The 13,140-nt window shown below is 46.2% G+C and overlaps 1 long non-coding RNA gene across 1 annotated transcript; it reads left to right on the top strand.

Annotated features, from left to right (window-relative positions):
- Window positions 1-7,349: 7,349 nt before the first annotated feature.
- Window positions 7,350-8,484, top strand: LOC308579366. Its single transcript, XR_014004449.1, has 2 exons — window positions 7,350-7,572; window positions 8,265-8,484. It is a non-coding gene; the product is annotated as an uncharacterized lncRNA (long non-coding RNA).
- Window positions 8,485-13,140: the final 4,656 nt, after the last annotated feature.

The raw sequence follows: 13,140 nt of genomic DNA, 5'->3' as shown, positions 1-13,140 counted from the left end.
TGTTGTTGTTGTTTTAAAAAACAACAAAATAATACCCTCCCTCCAAAGAAATGATTTTGGTTCACAAGGGTGGGCATAGAGGTGTACAGGAATTACATATTTATTATTGTCTAACCCCATATGTGCAGATTCAATCATTTCAGTCTGCAGAGCTTGCCAGACAATGGCTATTCTGCATTTGTCAGGAGCCATGCCTTTAGGGTGGTGGTCTCTGAACTTTGAAACTCCCTGCCCCTTGATATTAGACAGGCATTCATTGAATGGGGATGTAAATTTACATGCAACTTGTCAGTGTTACCAGCTTTAGAAAAAGATGAACTGTTTGTAAAATTTGTGGATTGTTTAACTGATGACCCAAGACAGGTGCCCTCTGAACTCTGAAAACCTAAAAGTCTCACCCTCTGGGGATGTGCCTCAATCATTGGTAGATACTGACAGATCAGTTCTTTTCTACCCCATGTCAGTTTCACAGGCATCCATTAATAAATCTATCCCATTTGCACATTAATCTGCAAGGCAGAAGAAAGAAGAAAACTAGAAGTCTGGACTGAAGGTCAAGTCAACACTGAAGGATAAGGGAGAAGGCAAGAGCAAAGGCAGAAATCTAGACTGAAGAGCAGTCAAGACTGAAAGATGTCAGAAACAATCCAGAAATCAGTAGCAAAGAGCAAGTTATGTTCCGGTAGGCAGCATCCTAGCCTGCCATAAGAAGAAGAAGAAGAGTTTGGATTTGATATCCCGCTTTATCACTACCCAAAGGTGTCTCAAAGCGGCTAACATTCTCCTTTCCCTTCCTCCCCCACAACAAACACTCTGTGAAGTGAGTGAGGCTGAGAGACTTCAAAGAAGTGTGACTAGCCCAGGGTCACCCAGCAGCTGCATGTGGAGGAGCGGAGACGCGAACCTGGTTCCCTAGATTACGAGACTACCGCTCTTAACCACTACACCACACTGGCTCCATAACTCATCAGGGCAAGAGATGCACCACAAAGGAAGCAGAAGAATGAGCTGGAGACAGGAGACACAATAGACAAGAGAAACCATGGCTGTCTCGACTTCTGCCAGAATAGGTACATGACTGTTCTCTGTCTCCAGAGCATTCTCCTCAATAACTATGCATCTAGCAGCACTTGATGAGCAAAAAGCATGTTCAGTTCAGCTGTACACACACACACAGTTGCCTGCTCTGCAACTGCAGCTGGTCCAGGAATGCCGCATACAAAAGGTAACTCCAGACAAACGAGTGGAAAGATAACCTTATGCAGGATCATCAAAACCATCACATTAATTATGCACTGATTTACATAGTTTGAAAAGAATCACCCTTCTTTTGGGGAAAGGGTGGTTTGCAAAAGAAGCAGGGAGCTACAGGGTGGAAAAGCATAAAGCGAGCACTTTCTCTGTCATTATCCGTGCTCTGATCAGTGTAGCTTGCAAGGCCTCGTAGGCAGAGACAGTCTCCAGCACTATCTGCATCTTCTGACACGATGGGGAGGTGAGATTAGGTGGGGCCACTAGGTGTTCCTTCAAGACAAACACAAAATGTGTTGGGGATGTTTGCATTTCTGCTGTTGCTGAATGCTGCAACTTTGCTCTAGGGGATCACAGAAATGTACATCTAGCAAGACTGCTCCGTTGCAAGAAAAAAGCTCAGAAACTTGGCGTTCTTGTCACTTTAATACCCTTTTGAAAAGCATGTGAAAGGGGTCTAGGGGTCTTATTAGACCCACAAGCTTAACACAAGCAGCAGCAAAAAAAAAAAAAAGTGAATGCTATTCTATGTTACTTCAACAAAAGTAGTGTGTTCTAATCAAGGGAAGTAATAGTACAGCTCTGTTCTGCCTTGGTCAGAGCGTACTTGGAGTTCTGTGTCCAGTTCTGGGTGCCACAATTTAAGAAGGATGTTGACAAGCTGGAACATGTGCAGAGGAGAATGACCAAGATGAACAAGAGTCTGGAAAACAAGCCTTATGAGGAATGGCTGAGGGAGTTGGGTATAGGTGCTACTGGAAGGAATTTTTAAATTTTGTTCAGAGTTGGGTATGTTTAGCCTGGAAAAAAGGAGACTGGGAAGATCTAGGTCCTGTATACCTGAAGGAGCGTCTCCACCCCCATCGTTCAGCCCAGACACTGAGGTCCAACGCCAAGGGCTTTCTGGCGGTTCCCTCATTGCGAGAAGTGAGGTTACAGGGAACCAGGCAGAGGGCCTTCTCGGTAGTGGCGCCCACCCTGTGGAACACCCTCCCTTCAAATGTGAAGGAAATAAGCAGCTATCCTATCTTTAAAAGACATCTGAAGGCATCCCTGTTCAGGGAAGTTTTTAATATTTAATGCTGTACTGTTTTTAACACTTGATTGGGAGCTGCCCAGAGTGGCTGGGGAAACTCAGCCAGATGGGCGGGGTATAAATAATAAATTATTATATTATCTTGAAATATCTAAAGGGCTGTCACATGGATGATGGAGCAAGCTGGTTTTCCTCTGCTCTGGAGGGGTAGGATTTCTACATACGGTAACTTTCTGATGGTAATAGTCATTCAACAGTGGAACGGACTCCCACAAGTAGTGGTGGCCTCTCCTTTGCAGGTTTTTAAGCAGAGGTTGGATGGCCATCTGTCATGGATGCTTTTGTTGAGATTCCTGCATTGCAGGGGGCAGGACTAGATGACCCCTGGGGTCCCTTTCCAACTCTACAGTTCTATGATTCTATGAATTCTTTCCTGCCTCAGAGACACTTGTGGCATATTGGCAGGTTCACATTCAAACATTCAAAGGAGCAACATTGCTCAAGCAGGGGAGGAGGGCTTATCTTAGAAAAAGCACATCCATATTATGCCAAGGTCCAGGCAGTGATGCAAACTGGGCAGCGTAGTATAGTGGTTTAACAGTTATTTCTTCCCTCCACCCACCAAAAAAAATATCCTTTAAATTATAGTTTGTTAAGGGTCCTGACCTTCATCATCCTTAATTAACTTTCAAGATGACCTTAACAGATTGGAGAACTGGGCCCCAACTAACAAAATAAATTTCATTAAGATCAAATGTAAAGTTATACACCTAGGCAGGAATAATCAGATGCACAAATATAGGATGGGGGATGCCTGGCTTGGCAGCAGTACATGTGAAAAGAATTGGGGGAGGGTCTTAATGAACCACAAGCTTAACATGAGTCATAGGAGCCAACTCCTAGGGGCTGAGGGGTCTTTGCCCCCCAATAAAATATTTGAGGTGGTCACACACCACAGGTTGATGGGCATTGCCATTCAAATGGTATGTGTGCACCACATCATGTAATCAATTACGATTTTATTCATGTTGGCACCCCTGACATGAGTCAGCAGTGTGATGCAGCAGCATAAAAAAAACAAAAAACCGAATGCTATTCTAGGTTGCATCAACAAAAGTATAGTGTCCAGACCAAGGGAAATAATAGGTAACGGTAAAGGTACCCCTGCCCATACGGGCCAGTCTTGACAGACTCTAGGGTTGTGTGCTCATCTCACTCTATAGGCCGGGAGCCAGCGCTGTCCGCAGACACTTCCGGGTCACGTGGCCAGCGTGACAAGCTGCATCTGGCGAGCCAGCACAGCACACGGAACGCCGTTTACCTTCCCGCTGGTAAGTGGTCCCTATTTATCTACTTGCACCCAGCGGTGCTTTCGAACTGCTAGGTTGGCAGGCGCTGGGACTGAGCGACGGGAGCGCACCCCGCCGCGGGGATTCGAACCGCCGACCATGCGATCGGCAAGTCCTAGGCACTGAGGTTTTACCCACAGCGCCACCCGTGTCCCCTAGGGAAATAATAGTGCTACCCTATTCTGCCTTGGTCAGACCTCACCTTGAGTACTGTGTCTGGTTCTGGCATGACAGTTTATGAAGGATATTGACAAGCTATAATATGTGCAGAAGACAAAAACCAAGATGAAAAAGGGTCTGCAAACCAAACTTTATGAGGAACAGTTGAGGGAGCTGGGTATGTTTAGCTTAGAGAAGAAAAGGCTGAGAGGTGATATGACAGCAATTTTAAAATATATGAAGGGCTGTTAAATGGAAGATGGCGAAAGCTTGTTTTTGGCTGCTTCAGAGGGTAAGACCCTACCAATTGATTCAAATTACAAAAAAGGGAGATTCCAACTAAACAACAGGAATAACTTTCTGATGGCAATACAGTCATACCTTGGGTTGAATGCGCTTCAGGTTGAGCGCTTTCGGGTTGCGCTCCTCGGTGACCCGGAAGTAATGGAGCACGTTACTTCCGGGTTTCGCCACTCGCGCATGCGCAGATGGTAAAAATGACGTCATGCACATGCGCGGAAGCGGCGAATCGCGACCCATGCACATGCAGACGCATGGATGCAGGTTGCATTCTCTTCAGGATGCGGACAGTGCTCTGGAATGCATCCTGTTCACATCCTGAGGTACCACTGTATCTGTTCAACAGTGGAACGGACTCCCTTGGAAGGTGGTGGACTCTCCTTCACTGGAGGTTTTCAAGAGAGCTTGGATGGGCATCTGTCAGGGATGCTTTAGGTGTTATTCCTGCCTTGCAGGGGTTGAACAAGATGAGCCTTCCAATTCTCTCTTCCAATTCTATGATTCTATGGACTACAGCTCCAGAATTCTCAATGACTATTAGGGTGGTAGAAGAGTGCTTTAAAGATAAGCTGTGGGTGTACCTGTGTAGTGATGCCAACATGTGACTGCTGCAGCCGGCGGGGGGTGGGGGTGGGAGGAAGCAGGAAGAGAAAGAGGTTATCTGTGGGACGGCCAGCTTTGAGAGTTTTGCTCTCTGTGTGAACAATTGTTGCTGAGATAGATTGCAAGGCAAGGATGCTCCAGGGCACATTCTCAGGTGAAGGAGGTAGCTCAGCTCTCCTGAGTCAAAGAAACAAGAAGCACGGTGCCTAGGTTCTCTCCCAAGATTACCCATGACTCACTGGGACACCTGCGGGGGGAGCTCATTTTTCACCCATCCTGCTCCAGCCAGATAAGATCAGTTACCCCACGGCACTTGCTGTGAGCATGTGAAGCATTCGGCCAGCCTCCCACCAAAAAAGTGTGATTCCCCCCCCCCATGTGCAAGTTATGCAAGCTCCCCTCCCCTGGATCTTCCCCGCCCTTAAAATTATCCAAAAGCTGCCCCAGCAGTTCTCTTAAAGTAGATTCGTCAGACACCTAGTGCCTCTTTTATTTTTTTGGAAACATTTGTCTTTCCCCACCCCCACCCCTTTGTTGTAAATACATTACATGATTATCAGTAGCCCAGGGGAATTCAGGAGTGGGAAATACATTTGTGGTTCCTCCAGTGTGTTATAGATTAGAAAAAGGAACTTTTGTTTACTTGGAACACGCTTTTGGTTGCACTGGAGATCACTGCAGGAGGACACACACACACACACACACACACACTCACACACTTCCACTGTTACATATTGTCTTCATTCTCATAAGTGGTAAACTTACGGACCCATCTGCACTATACATTTAAAGCATTAGTATCAACACTCCCCCCCGAACCCCCCCAAAAAAATTCTGGTGCTGAAATTTGTTAGTAGATATAGGTGCCAACTTGAACAAAATATTGGGGGGGGGGAGACCCACCTGTCCATATTTCTCCTTACCTCCCTGCACTTCTGCAGAGTGCACCTTCGTCTGCTGCATGCAACTAGTTGAGGGCCTCCCCTTCCTCCCCCGCCCACTTGCCTCCCACCCACAAGAAGTTTCTGCCCGCTTGCCCAACTCTCACCCCAGCCCACCCAGCGTGGTGTAGTGGTTAAGAGCAGTGGACTTGTAATCTGGTGAACTGGGTTCACTTCCCCGCTCCTCCACATGCAGCTGCTGGGTGACCTTGGGCTAGTCACACTTCTCTGAAGTCTCTCAGCCTCACTCACCTCACAGAGTGTTTGCTGTGGGGGGGAAGGGAAAGGAGAATGTTAGCCGCTTTGAGACTCCTTCGGGTAGTGATAAAGCGGGATATCAAATCCAAACTCCTCTTCTTCTTCAACTCACTTGCCTCTCCCACCAGCCTTCCTGCCTGCTTGCCTACCTCTCCCCAGTTGCACTTGGAAATGGCGCTGAAATTCAGGAGGCAAGCCTGGAAAAGAGGGCAGTGTCTGGCTATGGGGGAGGTGGCTACCAGAGAGGGACCAGGGCCCCATAGAGTTGGGCCTATTCCCCTTTTCAGAGCTACAGTTCCCAGAGTTCTCTGGGGAGAGAGATTGATTGTTAACCCACCCTGTGTAGATAATACTGAACTAGATGGATCAACGTCCTGACTCCATATAAGGCAACTTCCTATGTTCCTGTTTGGGAAGTGAAGAAGCTTGCCTTGCATGCAGAAGGCCCCAGGTTCAATCTCTGGTATATCCAGGTAGGGGCCCACCTGAATTCCTGGAGAGCTGCTGCCAGACAGTGTAGACAATACTGAGCTAGATGGACCAGTGGTTTAAGGCAGCTTGCTATGTTCATATGTGAGAAACAGAATTGCACACAGCACTGTGGGCAAGCTCTGATAAAGTGTGTATATTAGGCAAAATTGCATATAAAAATGGATTTATTTAGAGAAATTTGCACTAAAATACTGATTATTTTTTCACCTTTGAAAAATGAACTTTTGTGGAAATGTGGCGAACTAAACTTAAGAATAGGAAAATGGGAAATAAGTAGAAACCGGCATATTTGCTTACCCCAGATAACCTTGTTGCATCCTGCATGATTCCATGGTCAATCTTTGGAATGCTTTTGTTTTTGTTTTAATATTGTATATCTGTTTGCCTTCCTGCACTCCTTGGGGAGGAAAGGTGTGATATAAATTCAGTAAACCAATAAATCAAACAGAAATAAATCAAGACCTCTTCTTTTGCTAGGAATGGAAGTATATACGCATTTTACAAATCTATCCATTTTCTTTCCTTCAATTTCAATTTTTTTTGAAATTTAAATTCAGGTCTCCACATTTCTGTAGCAATTTGAATTTATTTTTAAATAAAAGTCCTCATAAAATTTCACCAGCATTTTAGTGAAAGTTTTCTCCAAATCAATGCTTACATCCATGCAGCTTTGACGAATGCACCCGTTTTTTGCAAGCCCATTTTCCCCTAATGTAAAGCATTTTTGTGTTATTTCTATAGCGGAATTTATTTTTACGCACACCTTCCCCTAACAGATTCATTTTTGTAAACATTGTTTGGCTGGAGAACTGTATCGCCAATTCAGAAAAGTGGAAATTTCGAAGAACGGCTTTGTTTCTCACGTTGTTTTGGAAAGCGTGGATTTGACAGTCACCTTTAAATGTGAACTGAATCGAACTTCTCCCCCGCCCTCCTCCCCCCCCCCCCCGTGATGTTATGTGAATGAGAAACTGCGCTACCGGCGTCGGATCAGGCCTGGTGCCAGCATTATTTTTACGGGAGGACGGGAATCTGGATGTGTAAAAAGAAACAACATCTGGAGCGGGAAGCCCCTTCAGCAACCTAGGCAAAGCTGCGGCTTGTTTGTGCGTCGTTTGCCCAGCTGTGTCTTCTCTCAGGCATATCACCTGTCGCCTTGCCAAGGGAAGACTCATCACAACGGGTAAGTGGGACGGTGCTTTTTCCCCTGCTAATTATGTGTAAACTTACCACCTCCCGGCTCCGCGGAGCCGGTCGAGGGAGGGAGTTTTGCTGACGAGGAAAAAAATCATTTTTCATTGTTCACGGATGCAAATCACTTCGAGAGTGGGCTATGGCTGAGGTTGTGTGTGTGTGTACGCGCGTGCGTGCGTGCGGTGTGTTTTTTTTAAGCGTCTAGACATGTGTTTCAATTTCACCCGATTACATGGTGCCTCAGCAACTGTGGGTGAGGAGAGATGAGATAAAAGGAGAGGGAGAGGGAAAAGAGCGCCCACCCGTGTTACAAAAAATCAGCCAAGGCTGGAAGCTGCCAGGTGTACAGAGGTTCTAATTCCTTATCCTGCAATTGACAATTCTGGGCAACCCATCTGACCCCATCCGCACCCTCGCCCCCCCCCCAACACAAACACCTCACTTCTGTCCTGTATTTATCCATCAGTGTGGTGCGAATAAACCTGTCCACCTTCCTCCCAGCGCAGTGACAACTAGCAGTAGCCCATCACTCTGCAGAGGCTGGATCGGATTAGTCATAGCTTTCGGAAGCCTTTTAATTTGGATTTACGCTAATGCGGATTACAGGCAGCATGGCAGACATTGGTTTTGTAGAAATGTAATTCCCCCGCCCTCTTTTTCCCCCCCTTTTTTCTTTTTTAGGGAAAAGAAAGGAACTGAGAGAAATGAATTAAGCTTGTCAGTAATGAAACAGATTTCCAGGCATGCTACCCCATCCCACCAGCATCAAAGCAAGTGACATGCGAAAAATTCACCATTGGAATCCCTGGGTTCCTGGTCTGATTTGTGAGCACTGAGCAGAGGAGTTGGGTTCGCTGGAAAAATCTGTCTTTGCTTTCAATAGATGCTTCCACATTTTGAAGTTCTCTTTGATTTTTGGAATACCAAATTACATGAGCGGTTTTATTGGAAAGTGTCCGGAAGCTGACTTAAATCTAAAAGTATGCATAAAATTATGTACAGTGTGCAGAACACAGAGAATCCCCCCCCCCATATAACTCAGGTGCATCTATGGAAGTTGAGTATTGGACGATTCCGGACAGATAAAAGAAATAATGTATCCATGCAGCACATAGTTAAGCTATGGAAATGACTCCAACAAGAGGCAGTGATGAGCATCAACCAATTCTGGTTTGGTGGAGCTGTAACTGAATGCCAGATCAGTCCATAATGCAGCCATCCTTCCTTATTATCAAGACCAAAGGGCTGATCTGGCTCCCATTACCAATACCTGGCCAGGTGAGCCTGAGCTTACCCAGCTGTTCCTACCTGGGTACTTGGTACAGCACCAGGCTAGACTGGGTGTCTTGAAAAAGGCAAAGTGGTTCTTTTAAAATGAGATTGAGAAGTAATGCAAAATACACAAGTGAGTGAGAAGATCAAAGATTTTATTCCAAAACAGCAAACAATGTATACATATCAAGCATGCACTTCAACCTGCCACTTGGAAGCCCTCAGGAAGCAGCAAAGTGACTCCCCCAGGTAGCCTCAATTTGCACAGCCTTGATGCTGATTAGCCTGTGCATGAGCTTCAAAGAAACTCTGCCCAAACTGTCCAATTTTATAGATAGCCTTTGTTGCTTCCAAGACAACATGCATATCATCCATTAGCCACCCCCTCCAAATGCCTCACTTTCTCAAAACAATGTCCAGCATCAAAGAAGGTACGCAGCACTATCCTCCACAACTGATTAAGGCAGCTGCACCTGAGGCTTCACATCCTCCCAATGTTCTCAGGACATTAAAGACTGTTCTCACACCATCAAAAGACCTAACAAGAGCAAGGGAGGGGGAAGGAACAGAGGCAGGAAGGGCTCCATGTTAGATCACTACCTCCTTGATAAAATTTTATCTTCTGGCTGCATTTCCCATACACTGGAGTTTTGAAGTCAGGTGTTGTTATTGCTCACAAAAGCACCATCTCCTTTACTAGAAAACATCTTTATCTTGTGACAGGTGAGTTTAGCTATGGAAATCACTCCAACAAGAGGCAGTGATGGGCATCAACTTGGATGGCTCTCAATTTGCACAGCCCTGTGGCTGATTAGTCTGTGCACAAGCTTCAAAGAAACTCTGCCCAAACTATCCAATTTTATAGATAGCCTATGTGGCTTCCAAGACAACATGCATATCATCCATTAGCCACCCCCTCCAAATGCCTCACTTTCTCAAAACAATGTTCAGCATCAAAGAAGGTATGCAGCACTATCCTCCACAACTGATTAAGGCAGCTGTGCGTGGGGCTTCACCTCTTCCCAATGTTCTCAGGACATTAAAGACGGTTCTCACACCATCAAAAAACTTAGCAAGAGCAAGGGAGGGAGGCAGGATGGGCTCCATGTTAAGGTATCCTTGGATGACTTCAGTAGCCATGCAGAAGCTGTCCAATATATCAGCCAGGACGCACCTTTGATGTAGTATTTGCCCCAATGATATGAGGGATAGATGGAGGATGGGGACACGCAATACACTCCCTTGACATGTTCAGACCATTATCTGGTAAATTTTGGACAGGCAGAAGCAATTCCCTCTGTTTGGGTGGTGGACCCCCTGGAATAGACAGGTGGAACCTGATGTGTTCATGAATGCTCTGGGGATTTTCCAGTGAAGAAAGCTGATGATCCTGTTGAAGCCCTGATCTGGTTATGGAACAGTGAGAACTTCAGTGCATCACCTTCTTGAGCTACCTGCCTCTTGTAGTCATCTCAGAGCAGCACAAACTCTTGTACATGCACAGGTGTAGGGCCAGGTAAAGTGGGGGAGTGGCCATCATATTTGACATAGTCAACATTTATTTTAAAAAGAGCCTCATAGCACAAACATGACTACCAGGTTTACAGTGGCAGAAGATTTCAGAGTCCAAGGATGAACTGACTCAACCATGTTATCTCTTAGTTGTTCCCAGTTTCATTCCACAGACCTCTTTGAATCATGTGACACACACAATAGGGGAGCCTGGTCCATTACGGCTAATGGAAGAAGCCCCCACCAACCTCATCCTGCCCATAGCCTGCTTTGTTAGTTACAACCAATCTGGAGGTGGCTCCTCCTGTCATTGGCTCTGGTTCCATCTACTGTTAGTCTAAGGTTACCATATTTTTTTCAATGAATCCAGGGACACTTTTCAACTTCAATGGATTTTGATGGGGACTGATCTGTAAATCTGGGGGCTGTCCCTGGGAAACAGGGATGTCTGCTAACTTTATTCCTTCCAGTAGCACCTTAAAGACCAACTAAGTTAGTTCTTGGTATGAGCTTTCGTGTGCATGCACACGAAAGCTCATACCAAGAACTAACTTAGTTGGTCTTTAAGGTGCTACTGGAAGGAATTTTTTCATTTTGACTATGGCAGACCAACACGGCTACCTATCTACTACTGCTAACTTTATGTTAATCTCTCTGCCTCCTGTCCCACCAATCCTCATGGACCAGCCACTGCTGCATACCACTAACCAGTGGAGGCTGGTTCATTCAGGCAAATGCCCCACCAACCTCTGTCTGCCCTCAGCCACTGCCCACCTGTCTGCCTTCTTTCTTACAACCAGTCCAGGAACTGGCTCTGACTATCAGCTTCCTCCTTCTCCATCTCAGAGCTACCCTTGTAGAACTTGGTAGGGAGAAAACTGGGATGAGTTCACATGTTATTACCTCAGGCACCACCTAATGTTGGGCTCCCTGCCTTCCATGCTACTGCCCCCATGGACACCAACCCACCACTGCACACCACTAGGACAGATGATGACTCTACAACAGGTAGTAAACTGGGTCACGGAGAAGAAAGCTCCCCTCTCATCTTGTGAGCTGCCGCCTCCTGCTTCCAGAGGGCTCGCCGTCATGAGTCAGTGTTTTGGGCTTGCCAGCAGTGGGCGTGGGAAGCCTCAAGGGCCCCATCCTATCGGCAGAAGTCATCTAAGTTGCCTACAAAAGATTGCTAATGCTTTTTCTTTCTTTCTGAACCTGAAGAGCCTGTCATTTTCCAGGCACCTGTGTGGGATCAAGAGCCACTCCAATCAGCAGGATCAAACCCCCAGAATGGCTCCCCTGAATGTCTTCCCTTTGTGTTTGACAGTTAACCATCAACATTTGCATTGGAAACCACATGTCAGGCCTACTTTTTCCATTCATCTGGGTTGCAGCCAACTGAGCTTTCCTCATGTCAATTAAACTTCTATGGATCTGCTCAGAGGAGATCTAGCACTGGTGACAACCCTTTGGTTCTTCAGGACCTCCCTTGCCAATGTTGATGATGATGATGATGATGATGATGATGATGATGATGATGATGATAACAATAATTTATTATTTATACCCCGCCCATCTGGCTGGGTTTCCCCAGCCACTCTGGGCAGCTTCCAACAAAATATTAAAATACAATAGTGTGTCAAACATTAAAAGCTTCCCTAAATAGGGCTGCCTTCAGATGTCTTCTAAAAGTCTGGTAGTTGTTTTTCTCTTTGACATCTGGTGGGAGGGCATTCCATAGGGTGGTGACACCACTGAGAAGGCCCTCTGCCTGGTTCCCTGTAACTTGGCTTCTTGCAGCGAGGGAACTGCCAGAAGGCCCTTGGCATCGGACCTCTGTGTCCGGGCTGGATGATGGGGGTGGAGACGCTCCTTCAGGTATACAGGACCGAGGCCATTTAGGGCTTTAAAGGTCAGCACCAACATTTGGAATTGTGCTCGGAAACGTACTGGGAGCCCTTTTACTTTAAGAAAGAATGGGGAACCACCAAAATGCTACAGCTGACTGTGCAAAAAGGAGGGCTGGAAAAGTTAGAAGGGAACTCAAAGCTCATCTAGTCCAACCCTGCTGCTGATGCAAGAAATCTGCTGCTACAGGATCTCTGAAAGGCCTCTACTGAAAAGTACCTAGGCAAAGGAGAGCCCACCACCTCCTGAAGCACTCAGTTCCACCTGACAAAAAGCTCATGCCATCGGGAAGTTCTTCCAAATGTTTCATTGGAGTCCTTTTCCTCATCATTTGAACCCATTGCTTTAGGTCCTTACCCTTTGGAGCAACAGGAAACAAATTAGCTCCATTGTCTATATAACAATCCTTCAGATATTTGAAGATGGCTATAATATCATCTCTTAATCATCATCTCTCTAGGCTGAACATACAAAACTTCTTTAAAATGTCCTCATAGGATTTGATCTCCAGGCCCTTCAGCTTGTGCTAGACCTGGGGTAGGGCATTACTGCATTATTGCAGGGGTTTGGGGCATTTCTTTTTTGGGGGGTGGACTCAACAATTTTGGTCGTTTCCTAAAAAAAAAAAAGCTCAAGAACTTTCAGGATGTCTGGCAACCTGAGGGTAGGGAACCTTTCTCAGATCAAAACCACTCAGATCAAAGCCACTCATGGGGGGGGGGTCACATGGTGGCAGACAGGGCTAGAGTCAAGAGTGAACAGAGCAAGGGCAGTCAGTTTTACCTTTGTGCAGTAAGCTAGCTTCTCCCTATCCTTCATCCAGGCCATAGGAGCCAACTCCGAGGGGCTGAGGTCCCTTTGGCCCCCA

The sequence above is a fragment of the Podarcis bocagei genome (genome assembly GCF_964188305.1).
Source record: "Podarcis bocagei genome assembly, chromosome: Z".
In the NCBI taxonomy this organism is placed as follows: domain Eukaryota; kingdom Metazoa; phylum Chordata; class Lepidosauria; order Squamata; family Lacertidae; genus Podarcis; species Podarcis bocagei.
The sequence above is the reverse complement of the archived record's forward strand: the minus strand, read 5'-3'. Positions and strand labels throughout refer to the sequence as shown.